The sequence below is a fragment of the Phascolarctos cinereus genome, unplaced genomic scaffold, assembly GCF_003287225.1.
Source record: "Phascolarctos cinereus isolate Bilbo 61053 unplaced genomic scaffold, phaCin_HiC Scaffold_8;HRSCAF=390, whole genome shotgun sequence".
NCBI lineage: Eukaryota > Metazoa > Chordata > Mammalia > Diprotodontia > Phascolarctidae > Phascolarctos > Phascolarctos cinereus.
This window is the reverse complement of record NW_027556291.1, coordinates 59521005-59534955: the sequence shown is the minus strand read 5'-3', so window position 1 is coordinate 59534955 and position 13951 is coordinate 59521005. Positions and strand designations below refer to the sequence as shown.

The 13951-nt window shown below is 38.6% G+C and overlaps 1 long non-coding RNA gene across 1 annotated transcript; it reads left to right on the top strand.

Moving 5' to 3' along the window:
• The first annotated feature begins 841 nt into the window (after nucleotides 1-841).
• On the top strand, nucleotides 842-12043 carry LOC110202180 (uncharacterized). The gene is made up of 4 exons (XR_013483552.1): nucleotides 842-961; nucleotides 2146-2297; nucleotides 8097-8148; nucleotides 11000-12043. It is a non-coding gene; the product is annotated as an uncharacterized LOC110202180 (long non-coding RNA).
• The last annotated feature ends 1908 nt before the right edge of the window (nucleotides 12044-13951 follow it).

Genomic DNA, 13951 nt, shown 5'->3' with positions numbered 1-13951 from the left:
CTTCACGCCGTTCCCCTCAGTTTCTCAATCTGTCAAATGAGCCACAGAAGGAAATGGCAAACCACTTTAGCATCTTTGCCAAGAAAAGCCCAAATGAAGTTAGGAAAAGTCAGACAGGACCAAACAACAACAATAGTTGTTTTCATAATCACAGATTTGTAATATGGTTTGGATCTGCTATGTATAATCACTAACCCAAACCCCTTTCTTTCCTCCTTCCACCCCACCTTTATTTTGCTTAAGACCTATGACCTATTTTTAAAAATTTTTTAATGTTATCTGTTTCTTAGGTTGCCAAGGTGTCCCATGTATTCCTCCCTCTCCCTATCCTCAAAGGACATGCCATGGAACAAATCATATTGCCTGTTGTAGGGAGGGAAAGAAAAATGAGTGCAAGTGATTGATGAATTTGGGAAAAGATGTGCAATGTGTAACACCTGTGGACCTGTCACCTACTGGATGGGGTAGGGTGATGGTGTCTTCTCACATTTCCTTTTCGGTCCCACTTCATCTTTAATATTTTGTTAGAGGCACTTTTAAATTTTTGCTGTCAATCTTTCCACTTCAATTGCTGTAGTTACCGAGTATATATACTATTTTTTTTGACTCTACTTAATTCACTTTGCATCAGTTCACAGAGGCTTTTCCATATTTCTCTGTACTCATCACACATCATTTCTTCTTGCATGGGAACAGTATGTCATGCCTTTCATGTCCTTGTCTTGTTCCATATCTTGTTTAGCCATTCCCCAGTTGATGAGCATCTACTTTGTTTTTCAAATCATAGTTGTCACAGAAAGTATTATTATAAGTATTTTGGAATATAGGGGGACATTTTTCGTACTAATGGCTTTGTTGGGGTGTAATGGAGTCTTTGTTTTACAGGCTTTGGACATTTTCTTTGCAGAATTCCAAATTACTTTCGAAAAAGGATGTGTCATTTTACAGCTCCTCCAATAAGGTATTAGTTTGTGTATATCCCTACACTCTTGTTTAGGTATCAAAAGCATGTTTGTGCCATAAAAGGAATTTCATAGGATTCCATCTTTATCAGTTGTTTCAAGTACTTTGTATAGTATTGGGATGAAATGTTTTTTAAATATTTAGTAGAATTCACTTTCACAGTTGATCTACTCCTGGGAATTTTTTCCTAGGAAACTCCTGTATGCCTTGTTCAATATTTTCCTTTAAGATGGAGTTATTTATGTATTCTATTTCCTTTTCTGTTAATATGGGAAGTTTGTGTTTTTGTAATTATTCATCCATTTCATGTAGATTGTCAGTTTTGCTGGCATGTGATTGGGCAAAATAACTCCTTAGCATTGCTTTAATTTTATCTTAATTCATCTTCATTTTTGTTTTTGAGACTGGTACTTTGGCTTTCTTCTTTCTTTTTGTTAATCAAGTTACCCAATGGTTTATCTGTTTTTGTTTTTTCTTTGTTTTTGTTTTCGATTTTTTAGTGAGGCAGCTGGCGTTAAGTGACTTGCCTAGGGTCACCCAGCTAATAAGTGTCAAGTGTCTGAGGCCCTTTTTGAATTTTGATCCTGCTGACTCCATGGCCAGAGCTCTATCCACTGTACCACCTAGCTGCCTCTGGTTTAAATGATTTTATTAGCATTTTGATAAAAGCAGCAACTGCTTTTATTTTTTAATTTGATTTTTTGAACAAATTGTTAATCTCACTTTTGATTTAGGGTTTTCCATTCTGATGTTTATTGGAGATTTTTCATTTGTTCTTTTCTACTTTTATACATTTCATGCCCAGTTCCTTGACCTGCCCTTTCTCTGTTTTATGGATATAAGCATTTAGAGATAGAAATTTCCCCTAAGTATTGCTTGGGGTGCATCCTACCAATTTGGGTATGTTGCCTTATTGCTGTAATTCTCTTTAATGAAATTATTGATTAATCTATAATATTTTGTTCTTTGACCCAGTCATTCTTTACTTTTCAATGAATTTTTAATCTATGCTTCCACATCTCTGTAATTTATATTACATTGTGGTCTGTAAAAAGTCCATTTAGTATTTCTATTTTTTCTCCATTTGATTATGAGATTTTTGTGCCCTAATATATGTTCATTTTTTGTGAAGGTGCCATGTACAGCTGAGAAAAAGTGACATTCCTTTCTATTTCCTTTCAGGTTGTATCCAGAGTTCTATCATGTCTAACTTTTCTAATATTCTTTTCCTCTCCTTTACTACTTTTTTATTACATTATGCATAGATTTGCATAATTCTGAGAGGGTAAATTTGAGGACATCACTTAGAAGAGTTTTACCATCTGTTTCCTTCTGTAAGTCATTTAACTTTTCCTTTAACAAATTGGATGAGAGGCACCATTTTGTTTTAGTATTGAGATTATTGGGGATTACTGCGCCCAGTGGGCTTTTCTCCTTAAGAAAGGCAGGAGCAGCCCCAGTTGGGATGACAATGGTTCTTTTATAGGGTAAGGGTGAGTAGAATTGGCTGATAGACAAGGTGGCATGTTAATTAGCTCTTTGGTTGCTCTAGGGTAAGCAGTGGTAGGTACTGCATGGTTCTGTGGTCCATTATTAGGTAGGGGCTGGAGTATGATTGGTCAGTTCAGGGGCTCTGGATACAAGGTGTTGTCAAGGTCAATATGGATACAAGTTGTTGTCAAGGACATTCCTCATCTGGACTGTGTCCTCACTAGTGCTTGCATCTCCAGAAGCTAGCAGTGTACCTCTTAAGCAGGAGTTACTTCAGAAATGCTGCTTGATTGCTTAATTAGGCCACCTGTCTTTCTCTGTGCTCAGCATATAGGAGGAGCTTCACCAATAACTATAGAATGAATAAATTAGTGAGTTGTAGGTCTAGGCTAGAGTAATTATTAATGATCATATTTATATCTCTTATTTATAATTTTCATCACTTATTACTGTATTATTTTAACTATCATATCTAACTCATGTATTCCTTTATAATTTAATTTGATACTTGGTGTGAGGTATTGAACTCCTATCAAATTTCTGCCAAACTGCTTTCCACTTATGCCATCTGTTTTCTTTTTTCCTTTTTTCATCTACTACAAGCCATTCTAGTTTTGTGTAAGTGGACAATTGGACAAGCTTGTAAGTAGAAGAATTTTGAAATAATGTGAATTTGCCCACCGATGTGGTTACAAGGGAGGAAGTGGGTCACATGCCTATGAAAGGAGGGGGCCAGGAGACAGTTCAAGGACACTGGGGGCCAGGGACAGAGAAACAAGAACAGGAAGAGAATCAGGTGGGTGTTGGGGCCAGCCATATGATGGCCTGGCCAGAATTTAGAGGAAGAACAAGTGGAGGACAGACATGTGGAGGCTGGATGTGGCCACACACAGAAAAGGAGAGGTGACACATGGACTGAAGACACACAGTACCCCGAGCGGAGGTGGACAGAAGACTGACATGGGGATGCCACACCTGTGGATTAATGGAGCAGCCAAATATCTCCTCTCTCAGTGCTGGAGGTCTCAAGCCAAGCCCTGATCCTGAAGCTGCAGAGGTGGAAGGAATCACTCTGCACGTCCACAACCCATTTCTTTTCCCTTCCTCCTTCTCCATGAATACCCTTTAGTTACTTTACCTCGTTTTAAAAGAGAAATAATTGATTTTTTCTGTATCTTACCTATGGTATCCCATATATCCCTCCGTCTCCCTCTCCTCCTCCCTGAGAGCCATGCCATGTGACAAATGGTAATTTTTGTTTTAGGAAGCAAAAGCAGTCAACACAACTAAAACACTATGCAGAGGAAAAGATACTGTGCAGGAGACAGTCTCTCTGAGAACATTCCAGTTACTACAGCCTTACTCTCTGTGGAAGCACATCTAGCCTCAGAATACTCAGTGGATGAAATACTTAGGTGGAGACACACGCTCTGAGAAGACTCAGAGGAAAAGATACTTGTGGCAGGAGACATCTTTCTGAGAACATTCCAGTTACTACAGGCTTACTCTCTGGGGAAGCACATCTAGCTCAGAATACTCAGTGGATGAAATACTTATAGGTGGAGACACCCACGCTCTGAGAAGACTCAGAGGAAAAGATACTTGTGGCAGGAGACAGTCTCTCTGAGAACATTCCAGTTACTACAGGCTTACTCTCTGTGGAAGCACATCTAGCCTCAGAATACTCAGTGGATGAAATACTTATAGGTGGAGACACCCACACTCTGAGAAGACTCAGAGGAAAAGATACTTGTGGCAGGAGACAGTCTTTCTGAGAACATTCCAGTTACTACAGGCTTACTCTCTGGAAGCACATCTAGTGTCAGAACACTCAGTGGATGAGATACTTATAGGTGGAGAAACACACGCTCTGAGAAGACTCAGAGGAAAAGATACTTGTGGCAGGAGACACTCTCTCTGGGAACATTCCAGTTACTACAGGCTTGCTCTCTGTGGAAGCACATCTAGCATCAGAACACTCAGAAGACAAGACATTTGGGGCTGAAGACACACTCTCTGAGAACATTCTACTTCCTACTTGCTCTCTGGGGAAACGCATCTACCATCAGAATACTCAGAGGAAAAGACCAGAGCTGAAGAGAAAATATGACTTTGAAATACAAGACTCTAAAGGAGCATTAAAAGGTAAATATGAAAGAGGAATCATAAGCAACTCTTTAAGGTTAATTGTGTACTTGCCTATAAGGGAAGAGGATACACAAATCTTCTAAGAATGTTATCATTATTAGAGCAGGTAGATGGATTCTACATAGAAAGAAGGTTTGGGAGTGAGCCCCTTAGGCTCAGATGATAGAAAATAAATGGATAGGTAAAAATATGGATGCCCTGGAGAAGGCAGAAAGGAGAGAAAGAATGGGGGAAATAATCTGCCATAAAATAGGTGTGCAAAAAAGAGCTTTTACCCTGGAGTGTGAAATGGTAGGTGGGAGGGGAGTAGCCAATGCTTGAACCTCAGTCACATCTAAATTGGTTTAATAGGGGAAAATATCTATATCTATATTTATGTCTGTCCCATATATGCTTACTCAATTGGTCATAAATATCTATGTTATCCTAGAGGTAAGTAAGAGAATGGGAAAAGAGAAAGAAAAAGGGGTGATAAAAGAATACAGTTGTCATATGCAAAACAGAAATTAGAGTAAAGACAGGATAAAAAGAGAGAGAAGGAGAAACAGAAGAAGATAGGATTGAGGAAAATGCATAGTTAGTAATCCTAAGTCTGTGAGTGAGATGAACTCATTCATAAAATGGAATTGGGTAGCAAAATGGATTAGAAACCAGTATCCAGAAATATGTTTGTTTGTTTGTTTATTTATTTTACAATAAACACACTTGAAATAAAGAGAGAACTACAGAGTGAAAAGTGGGGTTGGAGCAGAACTCTTATACTTCAACTGAAGTAAAAAATGGAGGGTTAGCAATCATGATCTCAGACAAAGCAGAAACAAAAATAGCCATATTTAAAAGAGTAAGCTGGGAAACTACTTCTTGTTCAAAGGAATGACACACAATGAAGTAATATCAGAAGTAAACATGTATTTGGGAAATGGCATAGGATTCAAATTCTTAACAGAAAAATTAAATAATTACAGGAAGAAATAGACAGGAAAACTATAGTAGTGGGGCACCCAACTTTTTTCCTCTGAGAGCTAGATAAACCGAATCATAAAAATGTAAGAAAGAAGTTAAGAAGAGTAATAGAATTTTAGAAACTTAGATATGAAAGACCTCTGGAGAAAACTGAATGGGAATAGAAAGGAGTACAGACAGATGGTGCTTTATGTAAATTCACATTATGCAAATTGGCTTTATGGAAGGAATTCTATAAGAAATCTGCATTCCAAGTAAACACCTCTGTCAACTTTACCATGCTGTACTGGGATCTCTTTCTGCTCCTGCCCCTCAAGTTGGCACTCTGTGGCCTCCTACCACCACCATCCCCTCAAAAGGAAAAAGCAAAAATATCCTCCAAGTGAAAGGAGAAGAACAGACCTGCAGAGAGACAGCCACCACCACTGCTAGATTGAGACTTGGCTTGAGACCTCCAGTGCTGAGAGCAGACCTTCATTTTAGTCTGCCCACCCTCTTAAGAGTTTGGTCTCTGTGTTTTGATGTTTTGTCCATCCAAGTTAGATTACGTGTGCTTGTCCCTGGTCCCCACCACATGTGGCCTGTCCTCTCCTGAATGTTTCCATGTGGGCCCTCATGTGTCTGCTTGCCAGCATGTTCTTCCTTTCAGTTCCAGCCAGGCCCTCATGTGCTGGCCACTAGCCATGTGTTCCTCCTCTGCTCTTGCTTCTCTGTGTCCAGCCCCCACGTGTCCTTGAACCATGTCCTGGCCCCTCCTCCAGGGAGTGCAGTCCCCTTCCTAACTCCCTTCTGCCCTTTTCCACATCCATGGGGTAAGTTCATATTACATAAAGGGTCTGTGGAATGGTCTGCTTATGTTGTTGTTGTTATTATTATTTAGTGTTTATTTAGTATTTTATTTTTCCCCAATTACATGTAAAAACAATTTTTAACATTCATTTTAAAAATTTTGAGTTCCAAATCCTTCCCTTCCTCCCTCACCCCCCCATTGAGCAGGCAAGCTATTTGATATAGCTTATAAATGTTTAGTCACACAAAACATATTTCTTTATTAGTCATGTTGTAAAAGAAAACAGACCAAAAAAAAAAACCCTCAGAAAAATAAAGTTAAAAAGTTTGCTTTCATCTTTATTCAGACACCATCACTTCTTTCTCTGGGAATATGGGTAGCATTTTTCATCACAAGTCCTTCAGAGTTGTCTTGAATCTTTATATTGCTGAAAATAGCTAAGTCATTCACAGCTGATCACTCTATAATATTGCTGTTACTGTGTACCAGGTTCTCTTGGTTCTACTCACTTCACTTTCCATTAGTTCATGCAAATCTTCCTAGGATATTCTGAGACCATCCTGATCATCATTTCTTATAAAATTATAGCATTCCATCACAATTATATACTATAACTTATTCAACCATTCCCCAGTTGATGCACATCCCTTTAATTTCCAAATTCTTTGCCACAAAAAAAAGCTGTAGTTTTGTACATATAGGTCTGTTTCCTTTTTTTTTTTTAATTTCTTTTAGGATACAGACCTAATAGTGGTATTGCTAGGTCATAGGGTATGCATAGTTCCAAATTGCTGTACAGAGTGATTGAAGCCATTCACAACTCCACCAATAGTGCATTAATGTCTCATTTTTCCCACATCCCTCCAGCATTTGTCATTTTCCTTTTCTATCCTATTAGCCAATACCTGTAAGATAGTACCTCGGAATTGTTTTAATTTGCATTTCTCCAATCCATAGTGATTTAGAGCATTTTTTCATATGGCTATAGATAGCTTTGATTACTTCATCTGAAAACTGACTGATGTCATACCTTTATTTTTATCTGGGATGGCTCTTATTTCTATAAATTTGACTCATTTCCCTATATATTTGAGAAATGAGGCTTTATCAGAGGAATTTTACTTCAAGAATTTCTTTTACCAGTTATGATTGCTAACTATATTTCTCTCCATCCTGTCTCCCCCCCATTTATTCTATTCTCTCTCTCCTTTCACCATGTTCCTCCTTAAAAAGTGTTTTGCTTCTGACAACCACCTTGCCCAATCTGTCCTCCCTTCTCTCCCTCCCCCTTCCCCTACTTCTCTCTGCCTTTCCCATCCTACATTTCTGTAGGTAAGATAGATTTCTAGACCCTGTTGTGTGTGTGTTGTTGTTATTCACTCTTTGAGGCATTTCTGATGAGAGTAAGGTAAAAGTGTTCCCAGCCACCTCCTCTCTCTTCCCCTCTACTGTAAAATCTTTCTTTCCTATTTATGTCAGATAATTTACCCCATTCTACCTCTTCCTTTCCCTTCTCTCAGTGCACAATGCCTGGCAGAGAGCAGACACTATAAATGTAACTGTTATTATTAGTTTGTTAATTAGATGTGACCAGTATACAGTGCCAATGGTGATGAGATGCCTGATTTTCTGTATAAGGTAATTTAGAAATGCATTCAACAGGATTGAAGTCACCTGATTGGTAGGGTTTCTTTCAAGTTTCAAATGCATACTAATGTTTCAAATCAACTTTTTGTATCAGGTATGTCAAGCAACTTTTCATAATTTGGATGTTATGAAAGCAACAACTGAAAGTAAGTAAAAGTGGAAAAATTGTTTAAAACCACTTATGTTATTTTATCAGCCCTGCTAACCCTGCCTTATACTGTTTTGTACCTGCCATTTGGAGAACTGGATATTTCCATCTTTGCCTCTAGTTAAGAGGAGGTTATGGCTAAAACAATTTGGCTATCACTTGTAAAGTTTGTAGATTGTTAACTAATTTATTTGGGGTTACTGTTTTAATGTAAAACCTAAAACTGGTCATTGATTACTGTGTGGAAAGGAGGGGATGAGGTGAAAGCCTTATCCAGATTTGTTCTGCCCATTCAGAGCAGTCCTCCTTGGGATATGAGGGTTTACAGCAGCATTAGTCTATTCTACCTTTGGAAGTGGTGGTGATGGTGTCAAAGAGCACAGCCAGCAGCTCTAAGGGTAGATGGAGTGGAAACCCCTTCCTCCCCTCCCTAGTAAGACGGCCAAGGTTGCCTCTAATGTAGGGCTATAGAAGGTGATCAGAAGCCCCATGTGCCAGTTACCATATACTGGGGTCCTAAAAAATAAACAAACTATGTCAACTCTGGTAGATGCTGGTGCAGAATGCATGATGCTCTATGGGAACCCTGAAAGACATCCTGGCAAGTGGGTAGCCATAGAAGGATACAGGGGAAATTCAGTCAGTGAAAAACAAATTAAATTAAGACAGAAAATAGTGGACTTGCCAGAGTATGTGGCAGTCTTGGCCCCTTCTCTGGGGTCCCTGTCAATTATCTAAGTTTTGTAAACTTGTCAGGTTCCTTGAAATCATCTATGTGAGCAAGGTCATCAGCCCTGGGAAAAGAGCTTGTTTGGGTGATGGAGTTCCTAAACAATAAACTTGGCTTGCTGAGGATTTGCATGCTTATATATAATATAGAAATGATTTCTGATGATTGGTTGTTACACCAGAACAAATTTAAATTTGAGACAAAAAGAAAACAAGTGAAAGATGTTAAGTGAAATCTGTTATGTTTATGAGTTCTGGTAAATTTTTGTTTCTTACTGCAACTCCATGGTGGGAGAAATAATTGTGTCTAGCCCTAAGCTGTGATTAGTGAAACTTGCCATTTGACATCAAAGCTCTTGGGACTATAACTGATTTTATTTTGAGGGTTGAGTTTAGGTATAGTTGTCTGATGAATCATTCAGTCAGTAATCCACCATTTGAGAGAAATGCCACAAACTACTCAGGGAATATAATCTTGACCAGGTAGAGATCTGTGTCTGGGAAAAGTCAAGAGGACAACCTTGGCAACAATCTAAGGTGGGATCCTCCTCCCTCAGTTTCCTCATTGTGTTCCTTTGAACAGGAATGTTTCCCACCTGGCTATTCCTGCATCTGCTGGTGAGGTAGAATTATTACTCCATGGTTGGTTATTAAACTGACTCTTGGCTGAAATCAAACAAAGCTAAGGATACTTTATTCTGTCATATACTTATCCTTAGGATTAAGCCTGAAGGACTAGTTTGTTGCTGTTATAATCATATCTGTGCTTTTTCCTTTTATATCAAATTCCTATAGTCAGAGCAAGTGGTCAGTAAAAGATATGAGTACAGTATAAGTATGTGAGATCTTAATGCTTTCAATCTGAATGTGTAGTCATTCCATATCCCAAACAACAACGTAAATTAGTACTCGGGCTTCTCATCTGCCTGCCTGCATAGTCATGTGAAAGATGAAGTCTCTGAAATAGCTCATCAATTCTAAATAATACGGAAATAGTTAGACACAGACAAAAAAAAGTCTGTGAAAAAGGATTTGAATTTATTAACTTGTTGGGTGAAAATCAGAAACATCTTCATTTGGTTTGGGGAAGAGAATTTCAGTGCAGTCTATTCTTTATAACATATCCATTTAAGAAAAGACTCCAGACTCAGTTCAGAAGACTGGTGTCTCAAAAGACTTTTTATTAAAGAGTTTGAAGTGCATCCTTTCAATTCTTTGGAGAAGCGGGCACACCTCCTTTGAAGGGGAGAGTGTGCCCAGGACAGAAGCAAGAGCAAGCTTTATAGTTAGTAATTGCCTAACTCCTCCCTTCTGGATCAGGATTGGTCCTAATCCTTCTGGGTTATAATCTTCCTTTTACGCCTTGTTCATATATTTTATATACATGTGATCCCCACCCCTTAACATACATTTTGTCCCTAGAATTATTTTGTCACTCCCCGCTTGGACAGAGAAGTTAGCCTGTCTGTGCTGATTTCTTATCTACTTATGTGGAAACTTAACTCTTTTCTCACAGATATAACTCCCTTTTTTTGTGTTACATTAATGGAAAAGACAATTTCATTCAAGTTATTACTAATGTGGTACAAGCACAGTTAATTATAAACAATTTATTGATATGCACTATTTTGAAATTAATTCTTTAAGTATCCTCCCAAGTCTTTAATTTTAATTGGAGTAAAGTCAGCTTCTTATAGGTAAATTTGTTTGTGTCACTATTCAACTCGGGCAAAAAGCCTGCAATTAGCACAAGCCTGCAATCAAATGGTATTGAAGATTCAATCCCATACATGAAAATATAAGCAACATTATATTTTCATGTATAAGATTGAATCCTCAGTAGCATCTGATCCTCCTAAATGAATTGGAATCACAGTGGAAACTTTTGAGAATGTGACGAGATCAGATAATCCTGTATGTCAAATGTAAATGATTCTAATGGGGCATGTAAAAACCTAAATTTTGTGAAGCTTCACACAAACTCTGGGTTCCTACTTTGATGCTCCCTTGTTAAGAGCAGAACTTAAGGTTTCAACTTGTTTTTACAATATGAACCAGTTATTGGAGAAGTAAAATTTGAGAGGCTATACTAACCTGTATTGAGATCTGTTCTGTAAAAGATTTTAGCAGGAACATCTAAGGAATCTGTACAAGTCACTTGGAACCAGCAAAACAATTCCACTGAAGAGCTGCCCCTGAGGACAAGATATTTTCCAGATTGCCCCAAGAAAAGATGTTCCAGAGACCATACAACTACATGGGACATCTGAATACCAAGATGAAATTTGTTAATTAAATGGACATTGGGGGTGGATTGGTGATCATCACCGTACATGCCTCCCCTAGAGAAAAAAGGGGAAACTGAGAAAATCAAGCTGTTATGATCCCATTATGCAATTGATTCAGTTCTCTGTCACTCCCAATATGTTGTAAAACTGCCCAAGCCAGGTTTATTTGTCTCTGAACCTAATTCAGAAACTCAGATCTCCCATTAATCCCCAAATGCCATTGGTTCTTCCTTCACCTCCCCAGGGGTGGGATGGAATAAAATTATAACAATTGTGGTAATTTTCTCTTTGGTCATGTTGTTTTCCTGTCTGTGCTTATATTACTTGTATGGTTTATGCTTACAAATGGGACCATCCCAACTGTACCCAAAAAGACCCTAAACACCCCAGTATAGAGCCACCCCAGGGACCTTGTGGAATATATTCAGAAAGAGTGTAGGGGAGGCTTTTCAGGGGTGGATGTGGGGTCCCAATTGGGGAAAAGCCTTAAAAAGAACTCTGTGAAAGGTGAGAGGCCAAACATGGTGACCTGTTAAAAAATCATAACTTAGAGTCATAGCTTAAAATACTATGACCGATGAAAGCCATAATAAGAATATCATGACCTATGTGTAACTGGTATATGATCAGTACAGAATCTTATATTTGGGCATAACATTGGCTTAGCACCCAAGCCCATTACTAAGCAGAAAACCAAAAATATGCACCAATCAGAAGTGATGCTCTCTCTAGCTCATCCTTCCTTTGTTTTCTATTATTACCATGGGGATTTGGGGGGTCTTTTGTGCTGAACTGTCTGGCTGCCATCCCAAACTGAAGATTGGCCCTGTTTTGTTAGTACTGCTAATGACTGATTAAACTACTACCTATAATCAATCTGGAGCTTCTTGGCCTATTCCTTTGATAACAAAAAGAACACCCCACAGGTATGGAGGAGGTACAGGGTTCCCCAGCCAAGGGAATTCCCGACCTTACAGTTAAAAATGTGCAATCCATGTAAAACATTTCCATATTTCTCAGGTCTCAGTTTGAATGAGGCAATGCCCATTCAGTGATTAAGCCTAGATAAGAAATGAAGCAGAGAATGGTCTCTATTACCCAGTCAAAAACAGAAACAACAGAAACAATTGCTATTTACATTCATTCTGAGCCAATCAGGATCCAAGCAATGACCAAATGAGGCTAGGCCTGGGACCTATTGTTGGCCAGTAAATGACAAGGTCTGCCTCCCACTGCATCCAGTTATCTCCCATCACCCAGATATATATCTTGTACTAGATTCTGATGGCTCTGGAGGAGAGGGTAAGGCTGGTGACTCTGCATAGCCATCCCTCACTTAAATCCAATTCATTTGCATGTCATGGCATGATCTCCCTGATATCATGGTCTCAGAGAAAGAAGGACAAGTAACAACAACAATTTCCATATTACTCATTTTGTGGAAGGATATTCAAACTGTAACCCACCCAAAAGAAAATGAAACATGGTGTGCTTTAGTCTGTGTTCACATGCCATCAGTTCATTCTCTGCAGGCAATATTAGCATTTTTCTAGCATGAGTCCTTTGGAATAGTCTTGGAACAATGTATTACTGAGAATAGCTAAATCACTCACAGCTGTTCATCATAAGATATTGTTTCTGTGTACAAAGTCCTCCTGGTTCTGCTCAATATCCTTTGCATTATGAGTTCATTTTAGTCTTTTCTGAAATCACGCTGCTTGTCATTTCTTATAATACAATAATATTCCATTACAACCATATACCATAACTTGTTCAGCCATTCTTCAGTTGATGGGTATAAATTTCCACTTCTTAGCTACCACAAAAAGAGCTGCTATAAATATGTTTGTACATATAGGTCCTTTTCCTTTTTGATTGATTGCTTTGGGGTACAGACCTAATAGTTGTATTGCTGGATGAAAGGGTATGGATAGTTTTATAGCCCTTTGATCATACTTTCAAGTTTCTCTCCAGAGTAATTGGATGAGTTCACAACTCCATCAATACTGCATTGGTATCCCAGGTTTCCCACATCCCCTCCAACACTTATCATTTTCATTTTCTGTCATATTAGCCAACCTGATAGGTATGAGGTGGTACCTCAGAGCTGTTTTAGTTTGCATTTCTCTAATCAATAGAGATTTAAAACATTTTTCCTATAACTATAGAAAGCTTTGATTCTGTTGTCTGAAAACTATTTATGTTTTTGTTTATTTATCAATGGGGGAATGATTTGTATTCTTATAAATTTGACTCAGTTCTCTTTATCTTTGAGAAATAAGGCCTTTCAGAGATACTCTTCAGGATCTCTTGGGAGGGACACCTGACAGTGGTGGTGCTGCTGCTAGTGGTGGTCCTAGCAGTGTTGTCTTCCTAGGGAACAGATTGGGTTCAGACCCACTTAGAATACACAGCTAGTCAGCAGCATTATTCAGCAACTTAGGGTAGGGAAATGAAGCTTGTCACAGGAGAGGGAGAAAGACAGGAGGAATCATTCAAGGGAGAAAAGGGATGGATTTGGAATGCAGCTGGCAGGATTTACTGTAGAAAAAGTCCCCCTCTTCAAGGGCAAGAGACAACAAGAAGTGAATCAATACTTTTATACTTGGGAAGGAAGTCTATTTACACAAAAGTGCAGGGTCATTTCTCCAAGGACAACCAATAGCTATTACAGCAATGGAAGAAACCATCGGCTTTACTGTGTCCTTGCACAGGATGATTTATTTTATTTCTCCTTTAATAGGGATTTGGGAATCTTCCAGTGGCTGCTTTGGTAAGTGGAAG